Below are 16724 nucleotides of genomic sequence, written 5' to 3' on the forward strand. Positions count from 1 at the left end.
GTCGTGATGGAGGAGACGTGCCACCAGGCGTCAGCGTGGGTGCATCAACGCCTAAGGGCGCTTTAGCCACAAAACACCAATAGACATTATATATCAATGTGCAATAAACATTACACTACTTCTGTGAAGACACGTTTCACTTTCGTGTTCTATACCGATTCCTATATAAGAGGGATCAACCACATTTTTTCCACACGCGGCGCCTCAGCGGGAGAGTGCCGTTCGGCCCACTCGACCATTGTCTAGTACACTCTAGTTCCAAGCAAGATAATTTCCGCTGGATAAATAATGCCGGAATTGTACATTTTATGAAAAAAGTCGCAGTTTCGCCCATAGGCAAAGCAACGATTGCGATAGCAAATTAGTAGACAGCTATACAAAGTAAGGATAGTAGTTTTATCGCCCATATAAAGTTGCAAATATTCGCTTAATAACTAAAAAATTGTAGTAGTTTTACCCGAAAGGCGAAGCATCAATTGCGATAGCAAATTAGTAGAGAGCTAGCTATACAGAGTAAGGATAATAGTCTTATCAGTTGTATAAACTTGGACAGGCAGAATCACCAGCAACGCGCAGAACTGTTGTCGACGCCGTCGGCGTTTTGCCCGCGTTCGCACAAAATGCGTGCGGCGTTGGTGAGCGTTGTCGGAGCCTCTGATATAAATAGGCACTTGGTGCCGCAGCTAAACGTCGCCTCCCCCCAACCACGGCCTTTCGCGCGTCGGAAGAAAGCGCGTTTGCTCTACATATATGGTGATTGTAAAGGAGGAAAGAGACGCCTACTTCTGCAGCCCTTAAGGGAGCACGGCGCAGAACGCGCGTTTGTTCTCCGCCGTGGGTTCACTCCCCGTGAAAGCGCGCGTCCCTCGCGCCCTTTCACTCGCACATACAGTGTTCGGCGGCGCGCGGCGACGATTTCATCCCCATTGACGTCATACGAAAACTCACGGCGACGTTGATGGCAACGGCGACGACGGCGGCGACGCCGACGGCAGAAATCTGCTTTGGAGTGTCCATATAATTGCTATCGCAATAAAAAGATGAAACGAGACACTAATTGTCTAATATAAAGGTGAACCAGGCGAAGATCGCCTGCACTAACTGGTCTGAAAATACTGTCACGCCTCATTGGTTGATAAGATGATGACGAAATAAAGGTTGCAAATATTCGGTGAAACTGCTGCATGTCAACCCTGGAACAATTAATTATTTGCAGCACATAGAAGAGTTTTGTTGCCAAAAATAAACTGCACGCTTTAGCTCTGCCAATGACTGAGAGATTATGTGGAGCGAATGTTTGGGCATAGCGTCTTAGGGTTGGTACACGTTCTCTCCAGTAATGTGCACTTGACTTACATGCATCCAATGGAACGCCCAGGTATTTTGGTGACTGACAAGTCCATTCAGTTTCAGCAAAGTGTTTATGTTTCAAGATCCATGAGCAGAACCAAAGCCCCAAACCTTTAGCACAGTTCATTCGTGCACCAGAAATGGCGCCAAATTCCTCTATCTTAGACACCACATTTGTGATACTGTGCTTGTCCGTGCAAAAGAAAGCGAGGTCGTCTGCATATGCCAGCACTTTTACCTTTTTTCCAAAAAATGTCGCAGTTTCAGCCGAAAGGCGAAGCTTCAATTGCGATAGCAAATTAGTAGAGAGCTATACGGACTAAGGATAGCAGTTTTATAAGCTGTATAAACTTGGAAATGCAGCAGCACCAGCCACGCGCAGAACTGTTGTCGAGGCCGTCGCTGTTTTGCCCGCGTTCGCACCGAACGCGCGCGGCATTGGTGACTGTTGCCAGGGCCTCTGGGGGCGGCTCGGAGGTTTTCGACGAGATCAGAACGGGAAACTCGTCGAGCAGCGTCGCATGTCTTTACCACATTCTCGCCTCACAACGTTTTTATATAAATACGCATTTGGTGCAGCAGCTAATTTTAACGTCGCCTCCCCTCCCTCCCGTCCCCCCCACGGCCTTTCGCGTAATGGAAGAGATGGAAGAAATCGCGTTTTCTCTCTCTCTCTCTCTCTCTCTATATATATATATATATATATATATATATATATATATATGGTGATTGTAAAGAAAGAAAGAGACGCTTAATTCTGCAGCCATTGAAGGAGCACGGCGCAGAACGCGCGTTTGTTCTCCCCCGTGCGTTCGCTCCCCGTGAAAGCGCGCGTCCCTCGCGCTCTTTCACTCGCACATACAGCGTCCGGCGCGCAGCGACGATTTCATCGCTGTTGACGTCATACGGAACCTCACCGGCGATGCCGACGGTGGCGACGCCGACGGCAGAAATCGTCTTTGAGTGTTCATATAATTGCTATCGCAATAAAACACTGAAACCATGGATAATACTAGAGTGAATTACGTTTAAACACAATGGTTCTAAGTAAAGGGCTAAAAGTAATGACGACAAGGGACAGCCTTGCTTCACAGAGGAACGAGTTGACACAGGCTTGGACAGGTGACCATTAACAATTACAGCGAGTTGAACAATCGTTATAGCACAATTTCACACCTTTAAATATACAGAGCTGACGTTAGCATGCTCGAGAAGGGAAAAGAGAAAAGAATGACGGACCCTATCAAAAGCCTTAGCTAAGTCTACTTAGAGCATTGCTAGCTGATCATAACAACTGGAACAATGTTCCAATACTGTACGGGCGATGTGTATGTTTGTTTGTATTGAGCGGCCTTTCAGACCGCAGGTTTGGTGAGAACCAATGAGAATCGACATTGCAAATTGTAGTCTGTTTGATAATACCTTTGCAAAAATTTATAGTCTACATTAGACAGCGTAATAGGTCTGTAGCCTTCAACAGATCGCAGTTTCTCTCTGTCGGTATATTTTGGAGTGCACACTGTGTGGCTTCTAGTGAATTACTGAGGAAGAGTATTCAGATCAAAACCAAGTTTGAGAATCTTGACTAACACGGGAGAAAGTAGGAATTTAAAGGCTTTATAAAACTCGCCTGAAATTACATCCGGCCCGGTGTCTTTGATATCGGTAATTGGACAATAGCTAATTGTATTTCTTGTTGAGTGAAAGAACCACTAATGACCCGCCGTGGTTGCTCAGTGGCTATGGTGTTGTGCTGCTTAGCACGAGGTCGCGGGATCGAATCTCGGCCACGGCGGCCGCATTTCGACGGGGGCGAAATGCGAAAACACCCGTGTGCTTAGATTTAGGTGCACGTTAAAAAACCCCAGGTGGTCCAAATTTCCGGAGTCCCCCACTACGGCGTGCCTCATAATCAGATCTTGGTTTTGGCACGTAAAACCCCCTAATTTAATTGAACCACTAATGATAGCACACTCCTCTTCAGTTAAAGGGTTTACAAAGGACACACAGCGTCTTACCAAATTATCATTTTGTTTATCAGAAGGGGCGTTAACTAATGCCGTGTAGTAAAACTCAAATTCGAACATAATTTCCTTTGTATTAAAGACCAAAGACCCGTTCGAATAAATATTTGGTATCAGCCTGCTTTTTGCGTTGCGGTATTCAGTAAGTAAAGTTTGACGTGTGGGTTCCTCAGAATGTAAAGTACGATTATTACGCAATCGAACATGGGCACCTCTGTAGCGTATTGCGTCATATTCCTGAAGTGCACATTTAGCTTTAGTAATTTCGTCCACATAAGAGCCAGGTGCCTCACATTCCAGATCATAGAGATTATGAAGACTTTACAGTAAAGTATTTTCTTCAAATTTTCTCACAGATACAATTTCTATCGCTATTGACCGAACTTCTTGTTTGAAAAGATCCCAAGATGCAAATAATGGCATATCAGCAGCCAAACAAGTTTGGAGTGCCAACCGCACACGAGGAATGAAGTCCCCATCATTCAAAAATGAACAGTTAAGTTTCCAGAGCGCCCTGTTTGGTCTGAAATTTGAACGCGTGTTTTTTTTTTCCAGTCAGCGTGGCAACAATGCAGTGATCTGAAAAAGAAACAGGTTCTGCTTTACAGGAATTTTCAGGGGATATAAGAACCGATGAAACATAAATGTGATCAAGTCGTGTGTGGGTACTTCCTTGTGCATGTGTATAAGCGGGGAGGCTACTCGATTCCCCTGTGTCAATCAGTCGAGGCTTCTCAACTATAAGAGACAACACTTCAGCACTCCTATCACTGCGACTCGGCCAAGTACGGTAATTTCAATTGCACACACAATTGAAATCGCCCATGAACACAACGTTACGGTCACAGTCTAGTAAGCTAGCTATGTTCTCAAAAACATTAATGCTTCGGGGTGCATCATTAAAGGCATATACTTGGATTAGGCATATACTTTGATTAAGTCATGCAACATAAAATCGCATTGTATAAATCGCCCCTCACTGTCAACATTAAATGCGACAGCAGAATATTGTCATTTTGGCTTTGAGGAGCTAAAGTTTCTCAGACACGTAGTCAGCCCCCGCGGTGTTCGGCCAGAACCCGAGAAGCTAGCTGCCGTCGCCGAGTTCCCGCGTCCAACAGACAAGAAGGCAGTTCAGCGATTCTTAGGTCTCTGCGCTTACTACCGTCGTTTTGTCGAGGGATTTTCAAGGATCGCCGAACCATTAACGAGACTAACACGCCAAGATGTACCCTTCGATTGGACGGAAGAACAACAGGAGCCTTTACAGAATTGCGGAAACGACTTCAAACAGCCCCCGTACTCGCGCATTTCGATGACAAGGCTGACACAGAAATCCACACAGACGCCAGCAACGTAGGGCTCGGTGCTATACTCGTTCAGTGGCAAGACGGCGCCGAACCGCCTACGCGAGCCGCAGTCCCACAAAGGCGGAGGTTAACTATTCCATGACTGAAAAGGAGTGTCTAGCTGTCGTTTGGACCATCGGCAAGTTCCGACCTTACCTTTACGGCCACCCTTTTCGCGTAGTAAGTGACCACCAGTCACTGTGTTGGCTTGCGTGTCTTAGGGACCCTTCAGGCCGCCTCGCTCGTTGGAGCCTCCGCCTTCAGGACTACGACGTCACAGCGGTATATCGATACGGACAGAAGCACGGCGACGCTCACGTGCACCTATACCTTGGAAGCCCTGTGACGTAGAGCAAGATTTCCTGTTTCTTGGTGTAGTAGACACTGTCGAGATGGCTGACCTCCAACGTGCAGACAGTACATTGCTTCCCCTCATCAGATACCTTCAGGGAGCCGACGTTGTTGTCCCACGACCGATGTCACGAGGTCTGACTTCTTACTGCCTCCGGAATGACGTGCTCTACAAAAGAACTTTGAAAACAGTCCGAGAAATGTTCCTTCTTGTCGTCCCATTTTCACTGCGCGAAGAAGTGCTGCAGGCGTGTCATGACGACCCGTGTGCCGGACACTTAGGCTTCGCCGAGGACGTTAGCGCGCATACGCCAGAAGTATTACTGGCCACAACTATTCTCGTCCGTTCAGCGCTACGGGAGAAGCTGCCGTGATTGTCAATGGCGCAAGGTTCCACCTTTGAAACCTGCTGGTCTTCTGCAAGCCCTGGACCCTCCTCCGGCACCGTTTCAACAGGTGGGAATGGACCTCCTCAGTCCGTTCCCTACGTCGTCCGCAGGAAACAAATTGATAGCCGTCGCAACGGACTACCTAATGAGGTACGCAGAAACCAAAGCTGTGCCCCGCGGAACCACTACAGAAGTCGCGATGTTTTTTGTCCATGAAATCGTACTACGTCATGGGGCCCCTTCCATCTTAATAACCGATCGAGGAACCGCGTTTACTGCTGACCTAATGCAAGAGATCGTCACGCTGACCCACACAAATCATCGGAAAACCACGGCCTATCACCCACCAGCTAATGGACTAACCGAGCGCCTCAACAGAACTATGGCCGATTGATCTCGATGTACGTTGACGTAGAGCACAAGTTTTGGGACCAAATTCTACCATACGTGACATGCGCATAGAATACGGCTGTGCAGGAAACCACCCGATTCACACCATTTGAACTAGTTTATGGGCGCTGCGTAACAACACCTTTAGATGCCATGCTCCCGGTAGAGAACGGAACAACAAGAAGTGACAAAGCTGACGACATCATCCAGAAAGCCGAAGAAGCTCGACAGCTTGCTCGGAACCGCATCCGCAACCAGCAGAGCGCCGACTGCCCGCCGTTACAACAGTGGCCGAAGGAACATCCAGTACGAACCCGGCGACTATGTTTGGGTGTGGACACCCGTCCGTCGTCAAAGGCTCTCAGAAAAATTACTGCGCAGATACTTTGGCCCGTACAAGATCGTCAGACGACTCAGCGACGTGAACTACGAGGTCGTTCCTCAGAGTACTAATATGAGCTCGAGCCGACGGCGAGCACGAGCCAAAATTGTGCGCGTAGTACAGATGAAGCCGCACTACGCCCACGAAGAAGTGCCCCTCTGATCAACTCTCTCTCACGCCTTCTGTCGCCCTTTACGCTCTCCAACCGGCGACCGGGACGGTCGCTTTTCACGTGGGGAGTAATGACGCGAAGTAAGCTGCCCACTGCAGGCACCGATCGTCATAAGTCAGCTGCCCACTACAAGCACAAGATCGCCAGAGAGAAGACGACTGAAGGACGTAGGTGTGCGTGCGTTCTCTTGAGTGTCGGCCATCATTAAAGAAGGCTCTTCTCTTTCGGTGAGTTCGAATTAATTATCTTCGTGACAATATGGTAAACTCTTCCTGAGAAACAAAAGGCAGTCCGCAGAAAGGCCCACAGCGTGCGACACAAATACATGAAATACAGAGAGAAATGGCATCAAAGCCTTCTCAGTCTCCTCATCGCTATCTATCTTCGTTTCTTGAACGGCTACAAGTCAAAGTATCTGCTGAACAGCAACCGGCGTAGTTGCACCTGTTTCTGGCGGGACCGGAGGCCACACACGTTAACCGTTGCAAAAAAAAAAAAAAAAAGTGGTCGCAGTTTCACCTGAAAGGCGAAGCATCAATTGCGATAGCAAATTTGTAGAGAGCTATACGGAGTAATGATAGTAGCTTTATCAGCTGTATAAACTTGGACATGCAGCAGCACCCGCAACACGCAGAACTAATGTCGACGCCGTCGGCGTTTTGCCCGCGTTCGCAAAAAATGCGTGCGGCGTTGGTGACTGTTGCCGGAGCCTCTGATATAAATAGGCACTTGGTGCCGCAGCTAAACGTCCCCTCCCTGCCCCCCCCCCCCCCCCCCCCCCCCACGGCCTTTCGCGCGTCGGAAGAAGGCGCGTTTGCTCTACATATATGGTGATTGTAAAGGAGGAAAGAGACGCCTACTTCTGCAGCCCTTAAGGAAGCACGGCGCAGAACGCGCGTTTGTTCTCCGCCATGGGTTCACTCCCCGTGAAAGAGCGCGTCCCTCGCGCCCTTTCAATCGCACATACAGCGTTCGGCGGCGCGCGGCGACGATTTCATCTCCATTGACGTCATACGGAACCTCACGGCGACGGCGACGCCGACGGCAGAAATCTGCTTTGGAGTGTCCATATAATTGCTATCGCAATAATAAGTTGATGGGACAGCGCCATGACGATTACAAGTTTTGCCTCATTACTGCATGCGTTGATCTGGCGGGGAAGGCGGGGGCGAATCCTCCCCCGTACCAACTCCAGGTCTCCTTGTTCTCCAGCATCTGTACTTCCCCGAATGCTTTGATGTTCTCCAACGACGTGACTGTCTAGGACCGCTTGTTGAGTCGCTTTCTTCACTCGTAACAGCGTTGCACGATGCAGGGCGCTTAGTTACAGGTATTTCGGTGAAGACATGTACGTGTGCAGTGCGTGCTGTAACAAGGTGCTGTGCACTAGGTGGTTCCATCTCCAAAGTTTCTGAAGCAGTAGCCGGACTGAGATCATCCTGCTCCCTCGCCGTTGGCTCAAGAGCAATCGGCGTTTCCTTCACACAGTGGAGCGTCATATCTGCATTTTCTGCCTTGTCTTCAGACATCACTGCAACTGTGCCCTCACTTCCCGATGTCCTGTCGACAGCGTTGGCGTCGGACACTACAGCACCTGGAAGGTCACCCTTTGCATCTAGGACTTCGGTAGCATCCATGATGTGGTCTTGCAAAGCTTCGTCAGGTGGTCTTGTGGCGATTCCGTAGTTTACCGGAGTATGTCACCACACATTCTTCTGCAGAGTGTCCGAACCGGTGACAATCCTCGCATCGCGGCGTGCGGCAGTGTCGACGAATGTGCCCGACTCTGTGGCAACGTAGGCATAATGGTGGCCGGCCAGGAATGAGTACTAGGCTCTGTAGGCCACAAACAGTCGGTAGATGCGGAATGTCGCTGACGCGAACTCCATCCGCCAGTGACACTACGACGTCTCGATTAAGTGTGCGCATCTGTTCCATATCGGACACCCTCCAAGTTTCTGCAGATATGGCTTTAATCTTCCGAAATGACTGAAGTGCTTTATGTATGTAAATATCTTGCATGCGTTCAGGCAGCCGTAGCAGCTTCATCTTACTTTCTGTAGGCTCAGGGTCTATCACAACACAGCGGCGGCCTCGAACCAGAAATTCACCACAAGTGACTAGCTTAATTTTAGCTAGCTTTGTCTTGTAAGTCACCATCCACACATGTGACATTTGAAATTGACCGATCGAGCGTATGTCTTTGAGATCGATAACGTTCCGGAGAGCATCTCTCAAGTCTTGGTCCCTGTACGGACGACCAGCGAGGTCTGCATGCAGAAAAACAGAGTCGGCGACGAGCTTACCGGGGGACAGATGAGGCAAGACAATATGATATTCATTACTGCTGGTAGAAATCTGTGCAGTACCTCGGCTTGAAGCCGATTGATCTTTTGTGGCGGAGAACATAAAAAATGCGACCGTTTAGAACGCGTTACGCTTGTTAAGAAACCTGTCGTCTACGCTGGTGGAGCAGAAACTTAGCTAACAGAGCGCCCACCAACGTTCAGTGCTGTTGTCTGCGCTAAAGGAAAAAAAAAAAACAGAAATTGGCTTGTCCGGGATTTGAACGCGGGACCTCTCGCAGCCTAAGCGAGAATCATACCCCTAGACCAACGAGCCTCTGTTTTTTATTTATTGCCGGTCTTTGACAATGTACAGAGCACACAGTATAGAACAACATCACCAAAAAAAGCAAATACAAAACATATTGAAAAAAGATGAGAGCCAGCAGTCCAACAGAGTGGCGTTATCTAACTAAAATTCTTTTAATGCGGTCAGAGGTTCTATCCTCGACAGCCAATCGGGTACAGAATCTTGTGTTTTCTTTATTTCAATGAAGCGAGACATACTTTCTCGAAAATAAATACGAGCAGGCCTAGCGTCTGGGTCACAATGGAACCCAGCCATTCGTGCCCGCCATAAGCAGCGGAGGCCATGGAGCATTATTAAGTGGTATGGAACCCGTCCTCATTCTTTAGCGCTAGGTACCTGATTCCATGTGGATTCAAAGGAAACTCCTTCTTCATTGTCGGTTATAGGAGATCCCAGAAGTGCACCCCTTCCCAGCAATGCAAAACACATGATCTACGATTTCAGGTTGCTTGCAAATCAAGCAGTGTGAGCCCCATGATAAACGGAAGCCACGTTCTTCCATGAATGTCTTCACTGACAGTGTTCCTGTTTGTAGCTTAAAAAGGAATGCTTTTGCCCCAGTAGGCACCTCCATTCTTTTCACCCGTTTAAGGACATCCTATCCTGGTCTTCCACTGAATACTGCTCTGTACAATGGCACCGGAAATACAATGTCGCGTACATCTTTATATAATGTCGTTCTTTTCACGCCAGATAGATAATCGAAAGAAAAACGCTCAGAAAGAAAGCGCACACTATCGACTACTTCTTTAAGATAGCCGCGAATCGTTCCTGACAGACTATTGGAACTAACAATAAGAGCCGGCAAATCGGCTCTTTACCTGAGCTGTAATACCGTACGCAAAAATGGATCACGCACATCCCGAAAAAACAAAAACTCTATTGACAAGCTGTCGTACAAAAAGATGCGCCAAGCCCGGCCCCCCCTTCCTTCACCCGCCTGAACAGGTTTGTTCGGCTACATATTTCCCAGTCCCAGATAAAAACGGCGAACACTCTATGTAACCTTTGCACGTTTACCCTTGAACAAAACGTCTGCATGACGCACCACAACTTAATAATGAAAAACATATCACATACAGTTGCCCTTGCGAAAATGGACAGGCTGATGCCTTTCCACCTGTTTGCTTTTTCTATTGTTTCCTTTATTTGGTTCGTCCAGTATTCCTCGCTAGGTTTGTAACTGTCCAAGGGAACACCGAGAACACCGAGATATGAACGACCAGGTGCGTTCCCTTTTTTTCTCTATAGTTTCGTGCAGTTAGTTGCCCTAGGGAAGACAAAAAGTGTAGTGTAATTTTGCGTGGAACGTGTGCAGTAGCTGCTATTTAAAGTCGTTAGCAATAATTACGCGAGCCTTGCTTCAAAATATTCAGTTTAATTAGCTTATCATGCTTATGAACACCAAAGCCCAACGAGGAAGTGAACAACCATGAAATGGTTTTCATAATTATACCTGCATGTATACAGAGGGAATGTAACGTTTTATTTCAATACAAAACATTGAATAACAATACAAGAGAGGATAGTTTTTGTACATAACATTGTTTTTATTGTGATAAAAAAGCTGTAGCAATTGACCCAGCTCCTAATACAGAAAACGATAGCAAGTGGTAGCAGATATATGTCACGTATCTTTGTTGTGCACATTCCAGCTATTAGTGAGTGCATTATGTAGGTGTTAGATTGCTGTATGTCGGTCTGGCTGTGCAAACGCCAGCCCAGCTTAAAACTATCTTTACAAATGTGAATGAAAACAATCCGAGCTCACCAATGTAAAAAAAATCGGCTTCCTAAACACAATGAAAATCTGTAATGAATGTATTTACTACGAGAAGTAAACTGAAGAAAACGAATGCAGTGCCTAAGCTAGTTTTTATGTGCGTTAACATCATTGTATGTTTATGACCAACCCCTTCTCTTATGCAGGAACCATGCTGCCAACGCAACCACGCAGAGCAACTGCCTTTTCAAGGGTGCTGCGCTTGCGTTGGTGTACAAGCGGAGAAGAGTGGAGAGCCAGTTAATGTATACTGCTGCACTGTAGTCGTTGTCGCACTATTTTGGCTAAAACAACTTTCTCCTTTCTGACATCCTAACAGCTCAAACATCACCACTAAAGGCATTTTGCATACATCTGCCTTCATGGGAACCTTGCAGCTTAAGTATGTATTTTTCATCCAGGTTTCTATTCTTAAGCCATATTTTATAGAGCAGCTAGTCTGTATTACTGAATTATTTCTGGTCAATCCAAGTGTCAATCTCTGACACATGAAGAGAGACTCGATGACCACGAGAAGGCGCGTGTGAAACGGTGGTGTTGATGAGAAGCGCTTCCAGTGGGCAGCGCGTGCGAAGGGACACACCTGTAGCGCTGCACTGCCGATCCGGGCAGCATTGCGTGTGTAGCGTGCGTTGGAAAATGTGGCCCGACTATTACGAACTGAATGAACAAGCGTGGTGTGAGCGCGCACAAACACGAAGAGATCAGACTGAATGACAGCAGACAACGACTGTCAAAACGCTGGCAGCAAGCATACGCCGCAGCGGGCGAAGGTACGTGCGGTCTATCGCTTCAACGGAAACTGAGCGGCGAATGCACTTAAAGGTCAGAGCCGTGTGGAGATAAGAGACGATGCGAGCGAGCGACGAGCGCGGTTGTTGGCAGAGAAGTGCCCCCCCCCCCCCCCCTTGCTCCCTCCGGCGCTGGCTTCCTGCTTCCTTGCTTGCGCGTGGGAGATTGAGTGCGTTCGCTCTCCGTGATAGCGCGCGAAAATTAAAATTATCCTCGTCTTTTTGCGCTCTGATAGGATTGCAAAGAGAGCGTGGACTCTGATCCTACAGACACAAGCAGTAGTACTACTGACAAAGCTGTTCTAGAATAAAACACCTCCGGGACTGTCGGGTGGGGGCACCCGACGGTATGCAGTAGTAAATCCTTATAGAATATACGCTGTTTCAGCTCCGGTTGTAACTTCAGCTTAAGATGAATTATGAAGGCCGGAACAATGAATTTGTTCCATTCGATGCGGATCACAGTTGGCTTCCATGGGGCTTGCAGAAGTTCACTAATTGAACGAGAAAGAAAGCCTGTCTTGTGGGATCCCACAACTGCAGGCCAAATGGTGATGTAGACTGTCACAATGGCGTTGCTGAAAAATAGAGTATAAGCGCATTACTATCCTGAATTCAGCAAAGCTGCGATCAACCATTAAAATTATGGTATATTTGTTCATATACTTACACTTGCTCATGCAAAAGTAGCTTCAGCATACCACTAAATACTAATGTGCTGTATTACAAATTGTGGGCAGTAAAAAAGCTCACATCTCAACCGTAACACATTATGGGCAACTCATGACTTCGCACATTATAATCATAACTATGCTCTTGAAAACAATAATATATGACTGTTGAAGAGGAATGAATATGAGTTTGATTTCATTATGGCAGAGCTGTTTCATGTTGGCGGTTTTAAATAACATGGCTTGCATTTCACCGTTTTCTCAATGTGGCCAGACATAACATCAATATTATTAATTATAAGTATGAAAAATAAGCACAGACTAACTACCGAGCAGATCAGTCAAGTACTTCCGCAGCACCTAGGTTCTTTCAGGGAAGCCAGATGGTGCATTTCCAACAGGCAGGCACCGTATCTATTGATGCTTTCAGGTAAGTCACATGTCTTACCAGTGCAACACAGACGTTGATTTTTTTCCATCAGCTGGTCTTTCCAAGGTCCACATCCTGCAGCAGAATGCCAAAAATGATATGTACATAGGGCGTTCGCACGCTAAGTTCAGTGCAGGTAAGCAACTGAAATGAAAAGACATAGCACATCTAAAAAAAATGTGGGCGTTGCGTGAACTTAAAAGCACAGTTTATGGAACGTGTAGGAGATGCTACGACATAGCACATTGAAAAAGGTAAGATGAAAGACACTAATATTGGTAATGAACTACTGAGAAGTGAATTTTCAGAAGAATAAAAGATTGCGTAGCGTATATGTGAAGTGAAGCAGCAGTGGAAATGCAGGCACCGGTGCTGGTTCAGTGACGATACGTGCTACAATTTGAACAAGCCGACTAACCACCACGGCTTCTAAAACAAAGTACAGGAGTGAAAAACGTTTGTTTCCTTAAAACTGCCGGATCTACGCACTCAACCATATACATTCTGCCACATGTATACTACAACTGCTTCTTCTCTACTGAAAGATTTCTTACGCGATAGTGTAATGATCATCGGACACAGTCGCGGAGCGGTGCATTGTGCATTTATGTTTAAACAACTGAACCAATAACAGATTGTCACGTCGAATCTCCCACAAGCTCCAATGCGAAAAAGAAAAAAAGGAACACCTCGCGCAATCTTATGCTGCCTCGAATAGTATGCTTCGGGTGCTAATGCCCGCAGCATGAGCAACAGGAGCCAGTCATGCTTGGATACATCGGACACGTTTTATTTATAGGGCGGCGGAAACTTCACGAGAACCGCAACAGCGTAATGTGCTTCCATGCATAAACTTCTCACTCACCCTTATTTTTGTCCTGTTGCTTCCAGAAAGCTTTCAGCAGCACATGGTCTTGAAGTTAAACAAAGGCAGTGGCTATTCTCCCGGCAGCCGGGAGAACTTCTGCAACGAATTTCTGCCGGCACTCACCTCCTATTGGCTCTTGGAAGGTTAGGGTGTTATGTTAGGTTATGTTATGTTATGCTAGGTTAGATTAGGTGATATTAGGTTAGGTGATGTTAGGTTAGGGCGCACCTTCAGGCCGTTTTTCCCCCCGGCAGTTTGTCATGTGACTTCCGAGCGCCAATAGGAGGTGCGCGCCGGTACAAATGCTGCCGGGAGAATAGACTCACCCTTAAACAAAGCTGCCAATCGGCCGTTCCATGCGTTGCCTCCTTCGCAGTCAATCCGGCTAAATCACAGTACACACACTGACAATATAATCCATAACAACCACGAATGACAACTGCAACGTGAACCGCAAATTAAGCACAAGGAAACAATGAGCAGCAGGCAAATGCGGGCGCAAAATTTCTTATTTCTCAGCCGTGCGCCATGCTCAGCTGCTGGGGTGCGATTGTTGCCAGACTTCAAACACAGCTCCCGCTTGATCTATCAGTCGAACGCTAACAGTGGCAGGGCTGCCGAGCTAAATTTGTGCATTGCGCCGTGTTGTCATTTGATAACGAAGCCAAATTAACGGAAACACATATCTGTCTTAAATAATTGGGCTTTTGCTAGGCGAATTTAAAAATAGCCTCGATATCAGACGCTTTGCTCGGTCGGTGCACTTCACTCGAGTCAAGGGCGCATTTTCAAGGCGTTCCTTGGCGGAGAAAAAGTGAAGTAGTGTTCATGAAACGCAACGGCGCCTTGAGTGAAGGAACGCTCGTCGCGTCGACTTGGCTGAGTCGAGGAGAAACGTTGAGTGAAGGCGTGTTTAAGAATATGGGGGTAACTGTGGCACATTGGAATCATGTCCTGTGACATGTACAAGCGGTCTAACCGCGGAAGCCTACTGCCTTGAAATCACGTATACATCACCTCCCGCTCCACCTCCAGACACTCGCATACATCGTCTATAGTTCACTTTCATTAATCAGCTTAGACAATATATGACTGCTTTTGTCGCGAATGCCGGCAATATTGGATCGATCCCGAGCCCTCAAAACACAGTTGAAATCCCCCAGCAAAAGCATGCACTTATCACGGCTAATATACTGAAAAAGATTCGAAAAAAATAAAGCACGGTTTTCTACAACATTTGGCGCATATATGCATAGAACTCGGAATTCGACTCCACAAAAAAAAATACAAAATCGCAAATAATAATCCTTCCCGATTGACATGAAAATACACTTTCAACTACAAGGTCGGGTAACGTCTTAATAAACAGTATGCATCCAGCTGACGTCCCTACCGCGTGGCTCACCACCGCATAATATCTGGTCGTGAATCGCCTCAGCATGCTCCCGGTCTCCCCCTCCCCGTCTGCCTTGGTCTCCTGGACAGCTAGAACGTCTATGTCTTGGTCAGTGGCCAAGCGTAGGACTTTACTCTGCCTACGCCTAGCCGCCAGCCCTCTATCGTTTAGAGTTGCAATCCTGAGTGACGGATTAGGAGCCATGCTGAACTAACGAATGAGGTAGGTCCGGAGCATGGTGTTTACCCTTCACGACCAGCCCTCGGCTAGCCGCCTCCGGGACCACCCGTTTTCTCGGCGTTGTTTGTCTGCTGGGCTGTGTCCCCAGGCCTTCTGTGGAACGAAACGTTTGGCTTTGCTTTAAAGCCCGACCGCCTCCCAAGAGGCGATTTCGCCGGCGACCCATCATTGGAGCTGGTTGCCACGTTGTCCTTGTCCCCGGCCTCGTCACGGGGGCGCTTGAATGTGGCACCGAGATTAGCAGCCTGGTCACCGTCGTTAGCGGCCTCGCCCTGTTGCATCGCTGCATCGTCGTCGTCTCGTTCGTCTTCACTTGCGCCTTCCTTTAAACGGACAGCTTCCGTGTCGACCCGTGCCGGCGCAGTCACTTGCTCTCTAGTTTCGATTCTCTTGGCGTCAACGCCTTCCGGTACCGTGCCGGCACTTGTCGCTGGTTGCACAAGTTCTCCGGCTCCCTCAGCAGCGTCTTCGGTCTCGACCACATCCATGACGTGTTTTGCTGCCTCTTGACTCGCGGCTCGGCCGGTCGCGGTAGCGTAGGTCCTGACGCACTAGGTGTCAATGTGCCCGTAACGTCGGCACCGGGAGCAGCGTGGCACCTTACACTCCCGCAGGACGTGCCCAGTGCCTTGGCAGCGGAGGCACTGCATCGGCCGGTCGGGTACCACCACCAAGGCCAACTCTCCGGAAACAGGCATCTGGTGAGGAATATCTTCCACTTTCAGGCTGCTCTTCAGCTTGAGAAGAACAGTCCTCGTGGTGGAACATTTGTCGGGGTGGAACATTTGGCCTGTCCAAGGTGTCTTGGACACGCCACTTCTCTCGGCTCCCCTCTTCCACCTTGCCGAAGGCCGCCAATGCAGTCCGGACGTCTTCCTCGGCCACACTGTGCAGCAGCGAGTGAAGCCTGAGCATCACCTGAGGGTCGACGATGACACATGACCGCCCTTTCACCTGAAGTACCTTCAAGGCCAGCAGGCGCTTCGGTGCAGCTGCGTCGCTGAGGGTCACCGCCCACACATGGTTAACTTGATAGGCCCCAAGGCACACAATTTCCGGCAGCAGGCTCGTAGGCGTAATGGCATCCCTAAAATCTTCGAACTTGTAAAGCCTCGCTCGTACATCACCATGCAGAAACACGGTGTTATTCACTATTCGTCCTTTTGGTAGTTGAGGCAATATAAACTGGTATTCCATTTCTTCGTCGTTGCTGCAAGGTCGATCTAAATGGTCGCGAAGCTTCGGACGAAAAGTGGTTCACAACGAATTGTCACCGACATCAGCAAGGGTGGTTATGGGAGCAGCGATTGAAGCGCGACTATGTTTGGAGGGAACAAACATCTGGAAAGAAAGAAAGCGTTTTTTAATTAAAGCGATATATAGTTAGATTCATTCGACAAAAATAAAATTCCTAATCAATTTTATGTACGCATGGCGAAAAAAGAACAACTCTATTTTACTTGATCATGATCAATAAATACCT

The sequence above is a fragment of the Dermacentor silvarum genome, chromosome 7, assembly GCF_013339745.2.
Source record: "Dermacentor silvarum isolate Dsil-2018 chromosome 7, BIME_Dsil_1.4, whole genome shotgun sequence".
Taxonomy (NCBI): domain Eukaryota; kingdom Metazoa; phylum Arthropoda; class Arachnida; order Ixodida; family Ixodidae; genus Dermacentor; species Dermacentor silvarum.